This window comes from Bos mutus, chromosome 15, assembly GCF_027580195.1.
Source record: "Bos mutus isolate GX-2022 chromosome 15, NWIPB_WYAK_1.1, whole genome shotgun sequence".
Taxonomy (NCBI): domain Eukaryota; kingdom Metazoa; phylum Chordata; class Mammalia; order Artiodactyla; family Bovidae; genus Bos; species Bos mutus.
This window is the reverse complement of record NC_091631.1, coordinates 27309815-27320976: the sequence shown is the minus strand read 5'-3', so window position 1 is coordinate 27320976 and position 11162 is coordinate 27309815. Positions and strand designations below refer to the sequence as shown.

Below are 11162 nucleotides of genomic sequence, written 5' to 3'. Positions count from 1 at the left end.
CAGAGAGGACAGCTTGAACAAAGGCCCTGAGGTGGGAGGGAGTGTGACGTGGATAAGGAACTGGAAGGATGAAAGGAGGGCAGTGTGGCTAAAGCACGTGAACATGAGTGGAGAAGAGGAGAAGGTCGGCAGGAGGAACTGCCAGAGGGGCCAGATCACGCCTGCGCTTGTGGGCCAAGGTGAAGAGTTTGGAAGTCATTGTGTAACTGTTAAGCAAGCAAGCTGCATAATTAAAAAAAAAAAAAAAAAAACAGTTATAACACAGTGATAACACTGAAGAACAGACGACAAGAAGCCAGTGGATAAGTCTTGCTCCTGCTATGTTCCCAGTATCCAGAGCAGTGCCTGACAAATAGAACGTGCTCATTTGACAACTATCTGTTGGGTGAATAAGTCAGTAAGAGAAGTAGGACCCTGAGTACAGAGGCCGTTGTGGTAGTCCCTGCAGGTGAAGGAGAAGGGAGATGGGTGGACGTGGAGGCATTCAAGATGTATTTTGGATCTAGAAACGACAGATGTTACTGATTGGTTGAGGGTAAGGGGAATGGTAGTAAGGGAGGATTTAGACTATCTCCTGGCCTCAAACTACTGGGTGGATGATGGTGACATTTTCTGTGAAGGAGAAGACTTGAAGAGGTTAAGGAATATTGGAAGTGAGAGTGAAAAAGAGAACCAAGAGTCCATCCTTGAACATGTTAGTCATGAGATGCTTTTGAAATATCCAAGAACAGATATTAAGTTGACAGTCTGGAGGACAGGTAAAGCGTGTATTTATAAACTTGGAAGTCATCACACACAGATGGGCATTAAAACCATGTCATGAGCAACATCACCCAGGGAGAGAATGTGAATGAAAGAAGAAGATGGCCAGGACATAGGTGGATTCCAAATGGTGGTCTTAACTTCAGACAACACTACAAAGCCACAGTAATCGAAACAGCATGGTATTGGCACAAAAGCAGACATGGATCAATGGAACAGATTAGAGAACCCAGAAAGAAACCCACACAAGTATGGTCAATTACTCTTTGATAAAGGTGCCAAGAATATACAAGGGTGAAAAGGCAATCTCTTCAGCAAGTGGTGGTGGGAAAGATGGACAGCTGTGTGTTAATCAATGAAGTTAGAACACTCCCTCATATCATACACAAAAATAAGCTCAAAATGGCTTAAAGACTTAAATATAAGACAAGACACCATAAAACTCCTAGAAAAGAACATAGGAAAAACATTCTCCAATGTAAACTATAGCAATGTTTTCTTAGGTCTCCCAAGGCAACAGAAATAAAAGCAAAAATAAACTAATGGGACCTAATCAAGCTTATAAGCCTTTGCACAGCAAAGGAAACTATAACAAAATGAAAAGACAACCTACAGAATAGGGGGGGCAATATTTGCAAATGAGGTAATTGATAAGAGCTTAATTTCCAAAATATACAAATAGTTCATACAGCTCAATATCAAAAACACAAACAACCCAATCAAAACATGGGCAGAGGACCTAAATAGACTTTTCTCCAAAGAAGACATCCAGATGACCAAGAGACACACAAAAAGATGCTGCTACTGCTAAGTCGCTTCAGTCGTGTCCAACTCTGCACAACCCCATAGACGACAGCCCACCAGGCTCTGCCGTCCCTGGGATTCTCCCAGAAAGAACACTGGAGTGGGTTGCCATTTCCTTTTCCAAAAAGATTCTGAATATCTCTAATTATTAGAGAACTGTAAATCAAAACAATGAGGTATCACCTCACACCAGTCAGAATGGCCATCATCAGAACGTCTGCAAATAATAAATGCTGGAGATGGTGTGGAGAAAAGAGAACCTTCCCATACTGTTAGAATGTAAAATGGTGTAGCCACCATGGAGGACAGTATTGAGATTCCTTAAAAACCAAAAAATAGAGTTATTATATGATCCAGGAATCCCACTTTGGGGGTGTGTATTCTAAAAAGATGAAAACTCTAATTTGAAAAGATACATGGATCCCAGTATTCATAGCAGTACTATTCACAACAGCCAAGAATGGAAATAATCTAAGCGTACATTAGCAGATGAATGGATAAAGAAGTGGTGGTATATATATATATATACACACACACACAATAGAATATTAGCCATAAAAAGAGTGAAATAATGCCATTTGCAGCAACATGGATGGACCCAGAAATGATCATACTAAGTGAAGTAAGTTAGACAGAGATAGAAATGATCATACTAAGTGAAGTAAGTTAGAGACAGAAATGATCATACTAAGTAAGTTAGACAGAGATAGAAATGATCATACTAAGTGAAGTAAGTTAGACAGAGACAGAAATGATCATACTAAGTGAAGTAAGTTAGAGACAGAAATGATCATACTAAGTGAAGTAAGTTAGACAGAGACAGAAATGATCATACTAAGTGAAGTAAGTTAGACAGAGACAGAAATGATCATACTAAGTGAAGTAAGTTAGAGACAGAAATGATCATACTAAGTGAAGTAAGTTAGACAGAGACAGAAATGATCATACTAAGTGAAGTAAGTTAGACAGAGACAGAAATGATCATACTAAGTGAAGTAAGTTAGAGACAGAAATGATCATACTAAGTGAAGTAAGTTAGACAGAGACAGAAATGATCATACTAAGTGAAGTAAGTTAGACAGAGACAGAAATGATCATACTAAGTGAAGTAAGTTAGACAGAGACAGAAATGATCATACTAAGTGAAGTAAGTTAGACAGAGACAGAAATGATCATACTAAGTGAAGTAAGTTAGACAGAGACAGAAATGATCATACTAAGTGAAGTAAGTTAGACAGAGAAGGACAAGTATCATAGGATATCACTTATATGTGGAATCTTAAAAAAGATACAAATGAACTTCTTTGCAAAACAGAAATAGACTGATATAGAAAACAAATTTATGGTTACCAAAGGGGAAAACAGGGGCAGGGATAAATTAGGAGCTTGGGAGTGACATATACACACTACTATAAATAAAACAGATAAACAACAAAGTCTTACTGTACAGCACAGGGAGCTATATTCAATATTTTGTGATAACCTATAATGGAAAAGAATCTGGAAAACAGTATATATACATGTGTATAACTGAATTAGTTTGCACTGTATACCTGAAACTAACACAATATTGTAAATCAACAATATTTCAATAAAAACAAACAAAAACAAGTAAACAAAAAGGTTATATTATTGTGATGATCTGGAGAAATCTGTTTAACCCCTCTGAGTTTGTTTCTTCCTCTGTAAAGCAAGTAATTCCTCCTCCTAGGTCCATACTTCAAAGCATCAGACATACAGGAGGGGCTCCACAGGGGACACAGCCCTAGGAAGGCTTAGAATTCTCCATGCTGACAAAGCTGGAAAAGGGACAGATTTAGCTACTCTGCAGCCAAACCTAGCAGAAATAGACCACTTAGCCATCTCTGTGAGCAAGTTCCCCTCAACAGCTCTGCCTATTACTCAGGCTCCTCTCCAGCCCTCGCCAGCCCTGCACTACAAAGAAGTCCACCCTGCTTGCAACTCCAAAGAATCGCCACCAGAGGGAGCGCCTCCCCAGGGCTGGTACTGGTTGGCTCTCTTCCTTCCATCCCAAACTCTTCTCGCTTTCTCTTTACTTGCTTTCTCCTTTTTGTTTTGTTTTGTTTTGTTTTAATTTCAGAAGTATCCGAGAGTCTTAAAAAGCACAAGAGTCCAAATAGAATCTGGACAGCTCCCAAATCTTCTGTATTGTTTCTGCCTTTTATTGTCTAGTTGTTATTTACTAACAATCCTGTTGGAAGACTTGTTAGAACCTTGAGAATTTGACCATTTAATTTGGGCCTTAGGAACCTCATTTCTTCAAGGAGAAGGTGATTCCACTGAAGAATATGTTATAATCCAGAAGTTTTAGGAATACAGGCTGGTTGGACAGACGGGCTGAGGAAGGAGCTCTGACGGGCTGCTTTCTCAAACAGCTTGAAGTGAAGGTGGGATGTGAGAGGCAAGTGGACCACAGATACTGGAAAAGGGTGGACGGACCACAGGATTCCACGTGGTGGCTACAACCTGCTGGTGGACCCAGTAGCACCAAGGGCTGGACAGGAGCACAGCACTCAGCCCCTGGCCCTCAATCAGGCCGCTGGCCTGGGAGAGGGGCGGGGATAGGGATTGGGGGCAAGAGGTGGGGCAACAGAAGTGGGAATAGGGCCAGGGGTTAGAGAGCAGAATCATCTTCTCCTTAAAGAAATGATGCTCCTAAGGCCCAAATTAAATTGTCAAATTCTGAAGGTTCTAACAAGTCTTCGAACAAGATTGTTAGTAATTACAACTAGACAATGAAAGGCAGAAACAATACAGAAGATTTGGGAGCTGTCCAGATTCTATTTGGACTCTCAGGTACTTCTGAAGTTAAAACAAAAAACAGAAAAGGAGAAAGCACGTAAAGAGAAAGGGAGGAGAGGTGGAGGGACAGTTTAGGGTGGAAGGAAGAGTCGAGGGTCAGGCGTTCGCGGTCAGGGTTTGGGGCTAGGGGGGCGAGGGCAAGGTTAGGCATTGGGTTGGGGGCAGGAGATGGGGTCAGAGACAGCAGTGGGGCTGGGGAGGGGGGAAAGTCAAGGGTGGAAGGGACAATCGGGGGCAGGGGTTGGGGGATAGTCAGGGGCAGGGGGGAGGCGGGTGTGCGCGGGCCCCTCACTCCTCGATATGCCGTTGGAACTCGACCCTGATGCCCCATGGGGTTCCAGCATCCAGACTGTTAAGGTTCTTTAGCGCCGGGCTCACCCTCCTGGACAACGTCTTCTAGTCGTGGAGGAGGAAGTATTGATACACTTCTTCCCACTGTCCGTCTTGCGCTTCGCCGCTTTCTGCTGTCCACATGGTTGAGGAGAAAGTTCACCTCCACTCTGGCCGAAGCCAGAGAAGCGCCGGCAGATGTCACCCGGCGTTGGAAGGCGAGGGCGTCCGCGCTCACCGCGCAGGCGCAGTTCCGCCGCTGAGCCTGCGCGACCGCCGCCCGCGGGTGCGGGTGGGTGCGGAGCGGACCGGCCAGCCAGCTGCCCGCCCTGGGGTAGCGGTGTAGTGCACCCCTCTTTGGCCGCTCCGCTGGATGTGCAGGTCTCCGCCCTTATTTCAGTTTTTTAATCAAAACAGTTCTATCCTCTCGGTCTGTCTCTCATACTGGGGACACAGGATTACTGAGCTTTGAAGATTTTTATGGGCTGTTCAAGAAAGGAAACCAGTCATAAACATGGAATGGAGAGTGTGAAGAAGGGGAAAGAAGGCTCTGGAGTCAGGAGGACCCAAACCGAGCCCAGCTCCTGTCTTCTGTGACCTGAGAGACTTTAGATAGATCACTGCGCCTCTCAGAGCTGTGATGGGACCAGCATTTATATTGGAGAGTTGTGAGAATAATGTGAGATGCCAGTTTTTATGTGTGTAAATTAGTGATACCAGTAGCACCTACCTCATTGGGTTGCTTTGAGAACTGAATGGAACAATGCACATAGATCGCCTGTTTCTTAGTAGACACTCAAAAATGTTGGCTCTTTTAAAAGTATTAATATAAAGAACAACTCATAGTCCTGTAGGCCCTTGATCTGAGTTATTTCCCTTATAGCTCTAACCTCATCTGTTCTATAGATGTAGAAACAGGTCCAGAAAGGGTGGGTGCTTCCTCAGGATCACCTGTAGAATGCGAATCAGAGTAGGGATCACTGTCTACCTTTAGTGCCCGGTATAAAGCCAGCAGCAAAGAGAAATCCCAGGCTCTTAGGGTGAACTGTCAAAGAGGGTTTTCTTCTTCTTTTGCTAAAGTTAGGAGGCCACCTGGATGGCAGAACAGACGGACCTTGCCCACAGGCATGGGGGCTCAGCACCCAGCAGCTGATACAGTCTTCTGCACAGTACTCACCTCCTGCACTTGACTTTGGATTCAGATCCATTTGGTTATTTCTAGTTGGCAGTTCAGCCTGCTTTCTGGGCGCTCAGAGGAAGTCAAGGTCTTTTACCAATGAGTTATGATTGAATTCCTAATTCCATGCTTATCAACCTGCATTCTCTCAACACCTTATGTTCCAGATACTTTAATTAATTGATCCAATAAATATTTGAGTGTCTCCTTTGTAGCCAGATGAGGGAGGTCTTGCCCCTTATAGGCTTGAAAGGGCAAGGGGAGGAGCTACCACTGGAGCCTGGGGGAGTGGTAGGATGGAGAGGGTTGCCTGGCAGGATCTGTGCAGCCAACCCATGAGACCCAGAGGGAGGTAGTAGATAATAAGAAACACAGAAGAATGCAGGAACAAGGAAGCACATATCTCAAAGACAGGCAGATGGCTGTACTGAGGACCTAGTGTTAAAATTAACAGAAAATTGGAAATACCAAGAAAGAGTCAAATGGAAATACTAAAATTATTAAAAAAAAAAGAGAGAGAGAGAGAGAGATGAAGAGCTCTGGGCTCATCAGTAGACTCAAGATATCCAAAGAAATGATTACAGATATTGATGAGAGGTCAATAAAAATTACCTAGACTGAAACACAAAGAGAAAAAGAAGTGAAAACAAACAACAGAGCTCTAAAGAGTTGCAATACCATATTGAACAGTCTAACACCCATGTAGCTGAAATCCCAGAAGGAGAGATAACAGAGCAGAAGTATTCAAAGAGGTAGGCTGAAAATGTTCCAAAAATAATGAAAGTGATGAAATCATAGATCCAAGAACACAGAGACTCTCAACAGGATTTTCTTTTTTTAATCTTGATGCATTATATTAAAATTTCTGGAAACCAAAGGTAAAGTGAAAATGTTGAAGGCAGTCAGAGAAAAAGATACATTACATTCAGAGGAACAAAGACAAGAATTGCATCTTTAAAGAGCTGAAAGAAAAAATATGGTCAACAGAAAAAGCTATTCCAGTGAAGATATCTTTCAAAAATTTAGGCAGAAACACAGATGCTTTTGGACAAACAAAAGCCAAGAGAATGAATTCCCAATTGTCTTGTGCTATAAGAAACATTAAAGGAAGTTTTTCAGGCAGAATATATATGATACCAGAAAAAAACCTGGATTTATAGTAAGAAATGAGCAACACCAGAAATAATAACAATGAAGACAAATGCAAAATACTTTGGGGCTTTCCAGATACATAATCATACTACCTGCAAGGGATGGATTGACTCCCTTTCTCCCCCATTCTTAGGCCTCTTCCTGATTTCTCTTACTTTTCTCCTAGTGCCGCCAGTACAATGTTGAGGGCCTCTTTGGTTTATTGCTGATCTTACGGAAATACCCTTAGTATTTCTGTGTTTTTAGATTCTGGCTTTAGGAACAAAGTGTATATATTTTATCATATTAAGAAATCACTCATAAATTTCACTGTGTGGAGAGTTTTGATCAGGAGCTTTTTCAGCATCTATGGAAATAACCATATGATTATCTTCCTAAATCTGTTAATCTGATGTAATATATTAATGGTTTCCCTAATCCTTCCTGTTCATGGTATATGGTGACGTGATGTTGGATTGTTTCCTAATATTTTTGAGTGTAATATTTCTATTTTCCAGGCAAGAATACTGGAATGGTTTGCCATTTCTTCCTCCAGGGGATCTTCCCAACCCAGGAATTGAACCCTTGTCTCCTGTGTCTCTTGAGTTGGCAGGCAGATTCTTTACCACTGAGCCACCTGGGAAACCCATTTTATTCAAATAGTTTGCTTTAATATTCACAAGTAATTCAGTCTATAGTTCTGTTTTTCATGCTGTTTTCTACAAAACTGAGTTTAAATATCAATGTAATACTTGCTATAGAAGAAAGAAATGGGAAGTTTTTCATTTTAAAAGCATTGCAAACAATTTATTGTGCATCAGAGGTCTCTATCTTTACAGATTTGGCTAACTTCTATGAAACTTTCTGGAGCTGATTTGTGTATGTGTGTGTGGTGGCGGGGAAATTCGTTGGTAATGTTCTCTGTTTCTTCTATGGAAATTCATCTGCTTAAGTTTTCTATCATTAATTGGCTTGTTTGGTAAATTGTATTTCCTTAGGAAACAGTCAATTGTATCTAAACATGCAAATGTTTTTGCATTAAAGTTTGCAAAGTAGTTTCTTTTGATTTTTATTGATTTTCTTTATTTATTTTTTGGCACTCAACACAGCTTGTGAGATCTCAATTCCCTGACCAGGGATTGAACTTGGTTCATGGCAGTGACAGCATTGAATCCTAAGCACTAGCACACTAGGGAACTCCTTCTTTTGATTTTAAAAATTTCTCCTGTTTCAATTATATCTCCACTGTCCTTTCTTTCTTACTTTGTGTATCTGTGATTTGTCCCTTTTATTCTTGATTACATTAGCTAGTAGTATGTTTTCTTTCATCCTTTTTTCAGAAAACTAAAAATTTAATTTATTCGTTAGAGCTGTTTTTTTTTCCCAAGCCTCTCATTCATTTCTACCTTTATCATTATTATTTTCTTCCTGTGGTTTCTTTGTTGTTCTTTTGCTGGATATTGTGACGTGTGTCCCCTAAGTTGTATCTGATTCTTTGTGACGCCATGGACTGTGGCCCACAAGGCCCCTCTGTCCATGAGATTTTCTAGGCAAGAATATTGGAATGGATTGCCATTACCTCCTCTGGGGGATCTTCCTGAGCCAGAGGTCAAACCCAAGTATCCTGTGTTGGCAGGCAGATTCTTTACCACTGAGCCATCTGGGAAGCCCAGATATCATGACTTGTGAATTAATTAATTAATTTTTCCTTTCATTTTTATTCACATATGTGTTTCCTCAAAATGAACTGTGATTCAACATTTTATGAATTCAAACATCCAAGAGAGAATTTTTGAAAATTGTTGAGATAATTTCAATATGTATATGGAAGAGTAGGAGTGAGTTATAGCCTGGACACTTTTAAGATAGAAGAGCAAGCAGGCTTGCCCTCCCAGATTTAAGAACTAAATAAATAGTTAAGATTGTGTGGCACCAGCAGATATAGATAAATAGACTAATAAAAGTGAATAAGAGTCCTGACACAGGCCACATGTGTAGAAATCTGTTGTATGACAGAGGTGGCACGTTACATCATTGGGGAAGAGAGAGGTGTTCAACAAAAGGGACTGCCCAGAATGGTTCTCATATGTTAAAGATACAATTGGAACCTAACTCATACTTGTACACATAAGCATCCAGAAAGGGCTTACCTATGAAAAACAAGCTTTAAATTCTTAATGGTAAATATAGGTAAGAAAAATTTTCTGAATCAGACCAAGCAATGACTATTTAATAAAAGGCTGATAAATAGGGATATATTAAAATGTAAAATGTTTGTTCATCCAGTGACACCTTAAAACACAAGCTAAAAATTGGGAGAAGAGATTCACAACATGTGTAACCAACAAAGGTTAGTATCATGAGTGTATTAAAATTTCAAATTTAGGTAAAAAACACAAGAAACAGCTGATGCCATGAACAGCGTAGGGGAGGCTTGCACTGACGTGAAGCCCAAGTACAGTGCTTCAGTTGCAGCTTTGCTGAGAAGCTCCTCAAGGGGGATGGCTCCGGAGACCTGTGCCCTGACCTCTTCAAGCTCTACCAGCAATGTGTTCAGAAAGCATAAAGGAGAAGGAGATTCCTGTTGAAGGACTGGAGAGTTCATGGGCCATGGCAAAGAGAAGCCTGAAAGCTCTTCTTGACCTTGAAAGTCACCTTGAAGGTGGACTCCTCAAATCAGGAAATTGAGTACTCTGGATCATGTCAATTAAAATTGAAGATAGCATTGATTTGATGCATTTAAAGGGAGGAGTTTCCTTTCCTCCTTAATATTTTTTTTCTCAATTGTAAAAGATGATGAGCCATCACTCTTTGCTTTGAGATTTCTGGTTTTGTAATCTCAGCAGGAACTCAGTGTTCTGAATAATGGGATATTTGAGATTGTGGTTGCAATCTGAATGAAATTTGCCCATTCCCATCCATTTTAGCTCACTGATTCTTAAAATGTCAGAGTTTACTCTTGCATCTTCCGCTTGACCACGTCCAATTTACCATGACCTAACATTCCAGGTTCCTATGCAATATTATTCTTTACAGCATCGGACTTTACTGTCACCACCAGACATATCTACAACTGAATATCGTGTCCACTTTGGCCCAGCCTCTTTTATTCTTTCTGGAGCTATTTCTCCACTCTTCCCCAGTAACATATTGGAAACCTATTGACCTGGAGTGGGGTGGGGGCTCATCTTCTGGTGTCAAATCTTTTTGCCTTTTCGTACTGTTCATGGGGTTCTCAAGGCAAGAATACCAAAGTGGTTTGCCATTCCCTTTTCCAGCGGACCACGTTTGGTCAGAACTCTCCACCACAAACCATCTGTCTTGGGTGGCTCTGAGTGGTATGGCTCATAGCTTCATTGAGTTACACAAGGCTGTAATCCATGTGTTCATTTTGATTAGCTCTCTGTGATTGTGGTTTTCTTTCTGGAGGCTGTGGAATTGTAGTTCTTGCTTCTTCTGTCTACCCTCTGGTTGATGAGGATAAGAGGCTTGTGCAGGCTTCCCGATAGGAGGGACTAGCTGGGGGGGAAACTGAGTCTTGCTCTGATGGGCAAGGCCCATGCTCAGTAAATCTTTAATTCAATTTTCTGCTGATATTGGGTGGGGCTGTGCTTCCTCCCTGTTAGTTTTTTGGCCTGAGGCTTGCCCAGTCCTGGAGTCTACAGGCTCTATAGTAGGGCTAAAGGTGATCTCTAGAAGGACTTATGCCAACATGTGCTTCCCAGGACTGCTGTTGCCAGTGCCCCATCCCTGCAGCAGGCACTGCTGACCCATGCCTCCATAGATCCTCTAACACTCACAGGCAGGTCTCACTCAGTCTCTTGTGGGGTCACTGCTCCTTTGCCCTGGAATGCACAAGGTTTTGTTGGTACCCTTCAAGAGTCTCTGTTTCCCCCAGTCCTGAGGAAGTTCTGCAATCAAATCCCACTGTCCTTCAAAGTCAGATTTCTTGGGGATTCCCAGTCTCTTTGCCGGATCGCCAGATTGGAAAGTCTGATGGGGGCCTAGAACTTTTGCAACAGTGCAAGAACCTTTTTGGTATTGCTGTTCTCCAGCTTATGGGTTGCCCAGTCGGTGGGTATGGGATTTGATTTTGGCGTGATTGTGCCCCTCCTACTGTCTCATTGCAGCTTCT

General features: G+C 41.7%; 1 pseudogene; it reads left to right on the top strand.

Annotated features, from left to right (window-relative positions):
• Nucleotides 1–9441: 9441 nt before the first annotated feature.
• Nucleotides 9442–9669, top strand: LOC102285942 (TP53-regulated inhibitor of apoptosis 1 pseudogene; annotated as a pseudogene).
• Nucleotides 9670–11162: the final 1493 nt, after the last annotated feature.